Raw genomic sequence first — 12,350 nt, forward strand, 5'->3', positions numbered from 1 at the left:
GACCCAGAGTGGCCGCGCCCACAGAATCGGACCAAAAGTGACCCCGCCCACCGAATCGGACCTAGATTTACCCCGCCCACAAAATCAGACCCAGATTGACCCAACCCACCAAATCGGACCGCCTGAGGGGCACCCAAGTGTGAAAGTCTTGCAGGGGCAGCCCGGGCACCATTCCAAAGCACTATCTGTAGTTCCTTCAGGAAATACCCATCTAGTTATTCTTATTATTCAGTCCGCACGTAATGCGGCCCGAACCGCTTCACTCACAGACTCCAGTGAGGTGTCATTTCGAAGCCAGCGTTCCTGAGAGGTGTGCTAAGTATTTTTCGTGCCGATCGGATTTGTAGTTTTTGCGCAATTTGTGTTTGAAAAAAGTGTTTCAATGCATTTCAATAGAGAAATTTTCCAATACGTTTATAATGGGCCTGATTTCTGAGGCAATTTCTAAAAATAACTGCCACCTGGCCGATTAGCTCATTGATATGCGCAGTCAGACACAGTTACTATGCCAACGCCTATAAACTCTACATCAGCTCACCAGGTCACAAGTTTTGTCAGATAATATCAGCTCTTAAAGTGACAGTACAGCACAATTCCAAACCACTATCCGTAGTCTTATGATTATTAGACTGTGGCCCGATTCTAACTCATCGGGTATTCTAGAATATGCATGTCCACGTAGTATATTGCCCAGCCACGCAGTATACAGTGCAGAGCCGCACAGTACACAGCGCAGAGCCGCGCAGTACACAGCGCAGAGCCGCGCAGTATAAAGCGCAGAGCCGCGCAGTACACAGCGCAGAGCCGCGCAGTACAGAGCGCAGAGCCGCACAGTATAAAGCGCAGAGCCGTGCAGTACACAGCGCAGAGCCGCGCAGTATACCGCGCAGAGCCGCGCAGTACACAGCGCAGAGCCGTGCAGTACACAGCGCAGAGCTGCGCAGTACACAGCGCAGAGCCGCGCAGTACACAGCGCAGAGCCGCGCAGTACACAGCGCAGAGCCGCGCAGTACACAGCGCAGAGCCGCGCAGTATAAAGCGCAGAGCCGTGCAGTACACAGCGCAGAGCGGCGCAGTATACCGCGCAGAGCCGCGCAGTACACAGCGCAGAGCCGCGCAGTACACAGCGCAGAGCCGTGCAGTACACAGCGCAGAGCCGCGCAGTACACAGCGCAGAGCCGTGCAGTACACAGCGCAGAGCCGCGCAGTACACAGCGCAGAGCCGCGCAGTACACAGCGCAGAGCCACGCAGTATAAAGCGCAGAGCCGTGCAGTACACAGCGCAGAGCCGCGCAGTATACCGCGCAGAGCCGCGCAGTACACAGCGCAGAGCCGCGCAGTACACAGCGCAGAGCCGGGCAGTACACAGCGCAGAGCCGCGCAGTACAGAGCGCAGAGCCGCACAGTATAAAGAGCAGAGCCGCGCAGTATACCGCGCAGAGCCGCGCAGTACACAGTGCAGAGCCGCGCAGTACACAGCGCAGAGCCGTGCAGTACACAGCGCAGAGCCGCGCAGTACACAGCGCAGAGCGGCGCAGTGCAAAGCGCAGAGCCGCGCAGTATACAGCGCAGAGCCGCGCAGTACACAGCGCAGAGCGGCGCAGTGCAAAGCGCAGAGCCGCGCAGTACACAGCGCAGAGCCGCGCAGTACACAGCGCAGAGCCGCACAGTACACAGCGCAGAGCCGCGCAGTACACAGCGCAGAGCCGCACAGTATAAAGAGCAGAGCCGCGCAGTATACCGCGCAGAGCCGCGCAGTACACAGTGCAGAGCCGCGCAGTACACAGCGCAGAGCCGCGCAGTACACAGCGCAGAGCGGCACAGGGCAAAGCGCAGAGCCACGCAGTACACAGCGCAGAGCCGCGCAGTACACAGCGCAGAGCCACGCAGTACACAGCGCAGAGCCGCGCAGTACACAGCGCAGAGCCGCGCAGTATAAAGCGCAGAGCCGTGCAGTACACAGCGCAGAGCGGCGCAGTATACCGCGCAGAGCCGCGCAGTACACAGCGCAGAGCCGCGCAGTACACAGCGCAGAGCCGTGCAGTACACAGCGCAGAGCCGCGCAGTACACAGCGCAGAGCCGTGCAGTACACAGCGCAGAGCCGCGCAGTACACAGCGCAGAGCCGCGCAGTACACAGCGCAGAGCCACGCAGTATAAAGCGCAGAGCCGTGCAGTACACAGCGCAGAGCCGCGCAGTATACCGCGCAGAGCCGCGCAGTACACAGCGCAGAGCCGCGCAGTACACAGCGCAGAGCCGGGCAGTACACAGCGCAGAGCCGCGCAGTACAGAGCGCAGAGCCGCACAGTATAAAGAGCAGAGCCGCGCAGTATACCGCGCAGAGCCGCGCAGTACACAGTGCAGAGCCGCGCAGTACACAGCGCAGAGCCGTGCAGTACACAGCGCAGAGCCGCGCAGTACACAGCGCAGAGCGGCGCAGTGCAAAGCGCAGAGCCGCGCAGTATACAGCGCAGAGCCGCGCAGTACACAGCGCAGAGCGGCGCAGTGCAAAGCGCAGAGCCGCGCAGTACACAGCGCAGAGCCGCGCAGTACACAGCGCAGAGCCGCACAGTACACAGCGCAGAGCCGCGCAGTACACAGCGCAGAGCCGCACAGTATAAAGAGCAGAGCCGCGCAGTATACCGCGCAGAGCCGCGCAGTACACAGTGCAGAGCCGCGCAGTACACAGCGCAGAGCCGCGCAGTACACAGCGCAGAGCGGCACAGGGCAAAGCGCAGAGCCACGCAGTACACAGCGCAGAGCCGCGCAGTACACAGCGCAGAGCCACGCAGTACACAGCGCAGAGCCGCGCAGTACACAGCGCAGAGCCGCGCAGTATAAAGCGCAGAGCCGTGCAGTACACAGCGCAGAGCCGCGCAGTATACCGCGCAGAGCCGCGCAGTACACAGCGCAGAGCCGCGCAGTACACAGCGCAGAGCCGGGCAGTACACAGCGCAGAGCCGCGCAGTACAGAGCGCAGAGCCGCACAGTATAAAGAGCAGAGCCGCGCAGTATACCGCACAGAGCCACGCAGTACACAGTGCAGAGCCGTGCAGTACACAGCACAGAGCCGCGCAGTATACAGCGCAGACACGCGCAGTACACAGCACGCACACGCGCATTACACAGCGCAGAGCCGCGCAGTACACAGCGCAGAGCCGCGTAGTATACAGCGAAGAGCCACGCAGTATATAGCGCAGAGCCGCACAGTACAAAGCGCAGAGCCGCGCAGTATACAGCGCAGAGCCGCGCAGTATACAGCGCAGAACGCGCAGTATACAGCGCAGAGCCGCGTAGTATACAGCGCAGAGCCGCGTAGTATACAGCGCAGAGCCACGCAGTATACAGCGCAGAGCCACGCAGTATACAGCGCAGAGCCACGTAGTTATACTGCCCAGTCACGTAGTAAATTGTCCAGTCACATAGTATACTGCATATCCCTGTTAAAAAAAAAAAAAAGAATTAAAATAAAAAAGTTACATACTCACCTCCTGGAGCGGCCGGTATCTGATGGTTGTTGCACCTCCTAGAGCGGCCGGTACACGATGCTTGTTGCACCTGGAGTGGCCGGTACCCGATGCTTGTTGCGCGCTCCGGTCCCAAGAGTGCATTGCGGTCTCACGAGATGATGACGTAGCGGTGTTGTGAGACAGAAAGACGGAAGTGCCCTTAGACAATTATATAGTAGATTACCCCGCTCACCAATTCGGAACCCGAGGGGCCCGGCCCACCAAATCGGACCCTGAGGGGCCCGGCCCACCAAATCGGACCCAGAGTGACCCCGCCCACCAAATCGGACCCAGAGTGACCCCGCCCACCAAATCGGACCCAGAGTGGCTCCGCCCACCAAATCGGACCCAGAGTGACCCCTTCCACCAAATCAGACCCAGAGTGACCCCTTCCACCAAATCAGACCCAGAGTGACCCCTTCCACCAAATCGGACCCAGAGTGACCCCGCCCACCAAATCGGACCCAGAGTGACCCCACCCACCAAATCGGACCCTGAGGTGCCCAGCCCACCAAATCAGACCCTGAGGTGCCCAGCCCACCAAATCGGACCGAGTGACCCCACCCACCAAATTGGTCCCTAAGGTGCCCCGCCCACCAAATCGGACCCAGAGTGGCTCCGCCCACCGAATCGGACCCAGAGTGGCCGCGCCCACAGAATCGGACCAAAAGTGACCCCGCCCACCGAATCGGACCTAGATTTACCCCGCCCACAAAATCAGACCCAGATTGACCCAACCCACCAAATCGGACCGCCTGAGGGGCACCCAAGTGTGAAAGTCTTGCAGGGGCAGCCCGGGCACCATTCCAAAGCACTATCTGTAGTTCCTTCAGGAAATACCCATCTAGTTCTTATTATTATTATTCAGTCCGCACGTAATGCGGCCCGAACCGCTAAACTCACAGACTCCAGTGAGGTGTCATTTCGAAGCCAGCGTTCCTGAGAGGTGTGCTAAGTATTTTTCGTGTCGATCGGATTTGTAGTTTTGGCGCAATTTGCGTTTGAAAAAAGTGTCTCAATGCATTTCAATAGGGAAATTTTCCAATACGTTTATAATGGGCCTGATTTCTGAGGCAATTTCTAAAAATAACTGCCACCTGGCTGATTACCTCATTGATATGCGCAGTGAGACCCAGTTACTATGCCAACGCCTATAAACTCTACCAGCCCACCAGGTCACAAGTTTTGTCACATAAGACTACGTTCACATTTGCGTTGTGCGCCGCAGCAACGCACAACGCAAATAAAAACGCAGCAAAACGCATGCACAACGCTGCGTTTTGCGCCGCATGCGTCGTTTTTTTCATTGAATTTGGACGCAGCAAAAATGCAACTTGCTGCGTCCTCTGCGCCCCGACGCGGGCGCCGCAGCGACGCATGCGGCGCAAAACGCAAGTGCGCCGCATGTCCATGCGCCCCCATGTTAAATATAGGGGCACATGACGCATGCGGCGCCGCTGCGGCGCCCGACGCTGCGGCGAGGACCGCAAATGTGAACGTAGCCTTATATCAGCTCTTAAAGTGACAGTACAGCACAATTACAAAGCACTATCTGTAGTCTTATCATTATTGCCCCGCTCACCAAATCGGACCCAGCCACCAAATCGGACCAGAGTGCCCCCGCTTGCCAAATCGGACCCAGAGAGCCCCCGCCCGCCAAATCGGACCCAGAGTGGCGCCGCCCGCCAAATCGGACCCAGAGTGGCGCCGCCCGCCAAATCGGACCCAGAGTGGCGCCGCCCGCCAAATCGGACCCAGAGTGGCGCCGCCCGCCAAATCGGACCCAGAGTGGCGCCGCCCGCCAAATCGGACCCAGAGTGGCGCCGCCCGCCAAATCGGACCCAGAGTGGCGCCGCCCGCCAAATCGGACCCAGAGTGACCCGGGCCACCAACTCGGACCCAGAGTGACCCGGGCCACCAAATCGGACCCAGAGTGACCCGGGCCACCAAATCGGACCCAGAGTGACCCGGGCCACCAAATCGGACCCAGAGTGACCCGGCCCACCAAATCGGACCCAGAGTGACCCGGCCCACCAAATCGGACCCAGAGTGACCCGGCCCACCAAATCGGACCCAGAGTGACCCGGGCCACCAAATCGGACCCAGAGTGACCCGGGCCACCAAATCGGACCCAGAGTGACCCGGGCCACCAAATCGGACCCAGAGTGACCCGGGCCACCATATCGGACCCAGAGTGACCCGGGCCACCAAATCGGACCCAGAGTGACCCGGGCCACCAAATCGGACCCAGAGTGACCCGGGCCACCAAATCGGACCCAGAGTGACCCGGGCCACCAAATCGGACCCAGAGTGACCCGGGCCACCAAATCGGACCCAGAGTGACCCGGGCCACCAAATCGGACCCAGAGTGACCCGGGCCACCAAATCGGACCCAGAGTGACCCGGGCCACCAAATCGGACCCAGAGTGGCCTCAACCCTGAGGGGCTACAACTACCAAACCAGCGCCTGAGGGGCACCCAAGTGTGAAAGTCTTGCAGGGGCAGCCCGGGCACCATTCCAAAGCACTATCTGTAGTTCCTTCAGGAAATACCCATCTAGTTCTTATTATTATTATTCAGTCCGCACGTAATGCGGCCCGAACCGCTAAACTCACAGACTCCAGTGAGGTGTCATTTCGAAGCCAGCGTTCCTGAGAGGTGTGCTAAGTATTTTTCGTGTCGATCGGATTTGTAGTTTTGGCGCAATTTGCGTTTGAAAAAAGTGTCTCAATGCATTTCAATAGGGAAATTTTCCAATACGTTTATAATGGGCCTGATTTCTGAGGCAATTTCTAAAAATAACTGCCACCTGGCTGATTACCTCATTGATATGTGCAGTGAGACCCAGTTACTATGCCAACGCCTATAAACTCTACCAGCCCACCAGGTCACAAGTTTTGTCAGATAATATCAGCTCTTAAAGTGACAGTACAGCACAATTACAAAGCACTATCTGTAGTCTTATCATTATTGCCCCGCTCACCAAATCGGACCCAGCCCACCAAATCGGACCAGAGTGCCCACCCTTGCCAAATCGGACCCAGAGTGCCCCCGCCCGCCAAATCGGACCCAGAGTGGCGCCGCCCGTCAAGTCGGACCCAGAGTGGCGCCGCCCGCCAAATCGGACCTAGAGTGGCGCCGCCCGCCAAATCGGACCCAGAGTGGCGCCGCCCGCCAAATCGGACCCAGAGTGGCGCCGCCCGCCAAATCGGACCCAGAGTGGCGCCGCCCGCCAAATCGGACCCAGAGTGGCGCCGCCCGCCAAATCGGACCCAGAGTGGCGCCGCCCGCCAAATCGGACCCAGAGTGGCGCCGCCCGCCAAATCGGACCCAGAGTGGCGCCGCCCGCCAAATCGGACCCAGAGTGACCCGGGCCACCAAATCGGACCCAGAGTGGCGCCGCCCGCCAAATCGGACCCAGAGTGGCGCCGCCCGCCAAATCGGACCCAGAGTGGCGCCGCCCGCCAAATCGGACCCAGAGTTGCGCCGCCCGCCAAATCGGACCCAGAGAGGCGCCGCCCGCCAAATCGGACCCAGAGTGGCGCCGCCCGCCAAATCGGACCCAGAGTGACCCGGGCCGCCAAATCGGACCCAGAGTGACCCGGGCCGCCAAATCGGACCCAGAGTGGCGCCGCCCGCCAAATTGGACCCAGAGTGGCGCCGCCCGCCAAATCGGACCCAGAGTGGCGCCGCCCGCCAAATCGGACCCAGAGTGGCGCCGCCCGCCAAATCGGACCCAGAGTGGCGCCGCCCGCCAAATCGGACCCAGAGTGGCGCCGCCCGCCAAATCGGACCCAGAGTGGCGCCGCCCGCCAAATCGGACCCAGAGTGGCGCCGCCCGCCAAATCGGACCCAGAGTGGCGCCGCCCGCCAAATCGGACCCAGAGTGGCGCCGCACGCCAAATCGGACCCAGAGTGACCCGGCCCGCCAAATCGGACCCAGAGTGACCCGGCCCGCCAAATCGGACCCAGAGTGGCGCCGCCCGCCAAATCGGACCCAGAGTGGCGCCGCCCGCCAAATCGGACCCAGAGTGACCCGGCCCGCCAAATCGGACCCAGAGTGACCCGGCCCGCCAAATCGGCCCAGAGTGACCCGGCCCGCCAAATCGGACCCAGAGTGACCCGGCCCGCCAAATCGGACCCAGAGTGACCCGGCCCGCCAAATCGGACCCAGAGTGACCCGGCCCGCCAAATCGGACCCAGAGTGACCCGGCCCGCCAAATCGGACCCAGAGTGACCCGGCCCGCCAAATCGGACCCAGAGTGACCCGGCCCACCAAATCGGACCCAGAGTGGCGCCGCCCGCCAAGTCGGACCCAGAGTGGCGCCGCCCGCCAAGTCGGACCCAGAGAGGCGCCGCCCGCCAAGTCGGACCCAGAGTGGCGCCGCCCGCCAAGTCGGACCCAGAGTGGCGCCGCCCGCCAAGTCGGACCCAGAGTGGCGCCGCACGCCAAGTCGGACCCAGAGTGGCGCCGCCCGCCAAGTCGGACCCAGAGTGGCGCCGCCCGCCAAGTCGGACCCAGAGTGGCGCCGCCCGCCAAGTCGGACCCAGAGTGGCGCCGCCCGCCAAGTCGGACCCAGAGTGGCGCCGCCCGCCAAATCGGACCCAGAGTGGCGCCGCCCGCCAAATCGGACCCAGAGTGACCCGGGCCGCCAAATCGGACCCAGAGTGACCCGGGCCGCCAAATCGGACCCAGAGTGACCCGGGCCGCCAAATCGGACCCAGAGTGGCGCCGCCCGCCAAATTGGACCCAGAGTGGCGCCGCCCGCCAAATCGGACCCAGAGTGGCGCCGCCCGCCAAATCGGACCCAGAGTGGCGCCGCCCGCCAAATCGGACCCAGAGTGGCGCCGCCCGCCAAATCGGACCCAGAGTGGCGCCGCCCGCCAAATCGGACCCAGAGTGGCGCCGCCCGCCAAATCGGACCCAGAGTGGCGCCGCCCGCCAAATCGGACCCAGAGTGGCGCCGCCCGCCAAATCGGACCCAGAGTGGCGCCGCCCGCCAAATCGGACCCAGAGTGGCGCCGCCCGCCAAATCGGACCCAGAGTGGCGCCGCCCGCCAAATCGGACCCAGAGTGACCCGGCCCGCCAAATCGGACCCAGAGTGACCCGGCCCGCCAAATCGGACCCAGAGTGGCGCCGCCCGCCAAATCGGACCCAGAGTGGCGCCGCCCGCCAAATCGGACCCAGAGTGACCCGGCCCGCCAAATCGGACCCAGAGTGACCCGGCCCGCCAAATCGGACCCAGAGTGACCCGGCCCGCCAAATCGGACCCAGAGTGACCCGGCCCGCCAAATCGGACCCAGAGTGACCCGGCCCGCCAAATCGGACCCAGAGTGACCCGGCCCGCCAAATCGGACCCAGAGTGACCCGGCCCGCCAAATCGGACCCAGAGTGACCCGGCCCGCCAAATCGGACCCAGAGTGACCCGGCCCACCAAATCGGACCCAGAGTGGCGCCGCCCGCCAAGTCGGACCCAGAGTGGCGCCGCCCGCCAAGTCGGACCCAGAGTGGCGCCGCCCGCCAAGTCGGACCCAGAGTGGCGCCGCCCGCCAAGTCGGACCCAGAGTGGCGCCGCCCGCCAAGTCGGACCCAGAGTGGCGCCGCCCGCCAAGTCGGACCCAGAGTGGCGCCGCCCGCCAAGTCAGACCCAGAGTGGCGCCGCACGCCAAGTCAGACCCAGAGTGGCGCCGCCCGCCAAATCGGACCCAGAGTGGCGCCGCCCGCCAAATCGGACCCAGAGTGGCGCCGCCCGCCAAATCGGACCCAGAGTGGCGCCGCCCGCCAAATCGGACCCAGAGTGGCGCCGCCCGCCAAATCGGACCCAGAGTGGCGCCGCCCGCCAAATCGGACCCAGAGTGGCGCCGCCCGCCAAATCGGACCCAGAGTGGCGCCGCCCGCCAAATCGGACCCAGAGTGGCGCCGCCCGCCAAATCGGACCCAGAGTGGCGCCGCCCGCCAAATCGGACCCAGAGTGACCCGGCCCGCCAAATCGGACCCAGAAAGACCCGGCCCGCCAAATCGGACCCAGAGTGGCGCCGCCCGCCAAATCGGACCCAGAGTGGCGCCGCCCGCCAAATCGGACCCAGAGTGACCCGGCCCGCCAAATCGGACCCAGAGTGACCCGGCCCGCCAAATCGGACCCAGAGTGACCCGGCCCGCCAAATCGGACCCAGAGTGACCCGGCCCGCCAAATCGGACCCAGAGTGACCCGGCCCGCCAAATCGGACCCAGAGTGACCCGGCCCGCCAAATCGGACCCAGAGTGACCCGGCCCGCCAAATCGGACCCAGAGTGACCCGGCCCACCAAATCGGACCCAGAGTGACCCGGCCCACCAAATCGGACCCAGAGTGGCGCCGCCCGCCAAGTCGGACCCAGAGTGGCGCCGCCCGCCAAGTCGGACCCAGAGTGGCGCCGCCCGCCAAGTCGGACCCAGAGTGGCGCCGCCCGCCAAGTCGGACCCAGAGTGGCGCCACCCGCCAAGTCGGACCCAGAGTGGCGCCGCCCGCCAAGTCGGACCCAGAGTGGCGCCGCCCGCCAAGTCGGACCCAGAGTGGCGCCGCACGCCAAGTCGGACCCAGAGTGGCGCCGCCCGCCAAGTCGGACCCAGAGTGGCGCCGCCCGCCAAGTCGGACCCAGAGTGGCGCCGCCCGCCAAGTCGGACCCAGAGTGGCGCCGCCCGCCAAGTCGGACCCAGAGTGGCGCCGCCCGTCAAATCGGACCCAGAGTGGCGCCGCCCGTCAAATCGGACCCAGAGTGACCCGGGCCACCAAATCGGACCCAGAGTGACCCGGGCCACCAAATCGGACCCAGAGTGACCCGGGCCACCAAATCGGACCCAGAGTGACCCGGGCCACCAAATCGGACCCAGAGTGACCCGGGCCACCAAATCGGACCCAGAGTGACCCGGGCCACCAAATCGGACCCAGAGTGGCCCCGCCCACCAAATCCTCAACTACCAAACCAGCGCCTGAGGGGCACCCAAGTGTGAAAGTCTTGCAGGGGCAGCCCGGGCACCATTCCAAAGCACTATCTGTAGTTCCTTCAGGAAATACCCATCTAGTTTATTAATGTTTTGCTGTGGTATGACTATCTGGATTAAAGGGCTAATCATTCAAAGTTTGAAAATTGCTAATATTTTAACATTTTTCTCAAATTACTGATATTTTTTGTAAATAAACACAAAACATATAGACCTAAATTTACCATTATCATAAAGTATAATGTATCACGAAAAAACAGTCTCAAAATCACTGGGATTTGTTGAAGTATTCCAGAGTTATTACCACATAAAGTGACACTGGTCAGATTTCAAAAATTTGGCTCCGTCACTAAGGGGTTAAACTGGGTGTGGTACTGCCTCATAGTTGGTGTGCCAGCGCCATCTTGGTGGAGACAATTTTTTTTTCCTCTAGCAAAATGGCGCCGGCAGTAGCACCTGGGCAGTAGCATCTATAGCGTTCCAATGGTGCAAGGCCTGCACCATTTTGAGAAAGAATTTTTTTTTTCTGAAGAAATTTATATCACTAAATAAAAAGAATATATGGAAATTATAGATCTAATCATAGTACAGCGCTTGCACCTGCATTGGGGGCAGGTCACTGAGGGACCAGTGACCTGTCATAAGCCATACACCTGAATATGTAAGCAGAGCACCACATGAAGACCCCCCACAGGCTGCCAAGAATCACGAGTAGGGTTGAGTGAAACAGATCGGACAAATTCAAAAATCGCTGACTTTCGGCAAAGTCGGGTTTCATGAAACCCGACCCGATCCTAAAGTGGGATCGGCCATGCGGTCGGCAATCAGCGCGCCAAAGTCGCGTTTCGTATGACACTTTCAGCACCATTTTTCAGCCAAGGAAGGAGGAACTGTTCAGTCAGTTTTTCTATATTTACTATGTATTGCTTTTTCTGACTTGAACGCCCCGCCCTTCACCATGCTGTGATTTTAATTACATCCAAACACAGTTGGTTCTAATCTTCCTATAAATGCAGGCTTTACCATGTTATTAGCCATAGGTAAGTGTTCACACTAGACAGAGAGGTCAGGTACCCATCCGATCTGAGATTACCTTGACGTTTGGTGGATGAGCTCACAACTTTAGGCCAAATCTTGTGCTAAGAATCTCATGTGTTTTTTCATAAATTTCACAAGCCATTATGCTGTTCACATTTCATGTATTGCACATTTCCTTGCCTTAGCACAATAAGATTGAGTGCAGCCATTATCTATTTGCTATATAAGACTTTTTGGTTATGCACCAGTTCAGACTAGATGGCTGTTCAGTCAGTTTTTCTATATTTACTATGCTTGTGCTGTAGCAATTTCCACTGTCCAACACCACCTTTTTTTGCAGGGACAGTGGAGGCTATATTTTTGTGCATCAGCTCTGTAGCTTATTAGGCTGCTTATAAGGCTCCCTGATAGCTGCATTGCTGTTTGTACGCTGCTGTGCAAACCAACTGCTTTTTTAAAAGCAAAAATCCTGTTGCTCCTTTCTGCACAGTTATCTTGTTTATTTGTCCACACTTTTGTGTGCAGCAGTCCTTTTTATTGCTGCCATACTTGTCCTGAGAACATTGTAGGGAGATTGAAATTGTACTACAGTCCTTGTATTTTTTTATATATCTTCCAGCCACTTGCTGCCACTTACATTGCGTTGTTTTTTACACTGGGCCTGAGTTTTGGTTCAGTCTCCTCCAAAAAAAGGGAGATTCAAATTCTCACAAAGTGGATATATATCAGTCCTGTTAGTTTGTCGTATATCAGCCAGCCACTTGCTGCCACTTACATTGCGTTGTTTTATACACTAGGCCTGAGCTTTGGTTCAGTCTCCC

At 59.9% G+C, this 12,350-nt stretch overlaps 1 protein-coding gene across 12 annotated transcripts in view; it reads right to left on the reverse strand.

Annotated features, from left to right (window-relative positions):
• Positions 1-12,350, reverse strand: part of LOC143782270 (poly(rC)-binding protein 3-like) — a 2,306,623-nt gene that overhangs the window by 157,361 nt on the left and 2,136,912 nt on the right. The gene's annotated exons all lie outside the window — the stretch shown is intronic.

Source organism: Ranitomeya variabilis, chromosome 6, assembly GCF_051348905.1.
Source record: "Ranitomeya variabilis isolate aRanVar5 chromosome 6, aRanVar5.hap1, whole genome shotgun sequence".
Lineage (NCBI taxonomy): Eukaryota > Metazoa > Chordata > Amphibia > Anura > Dendrobatidae > Ranitomeya > Ranitomeya variabilis.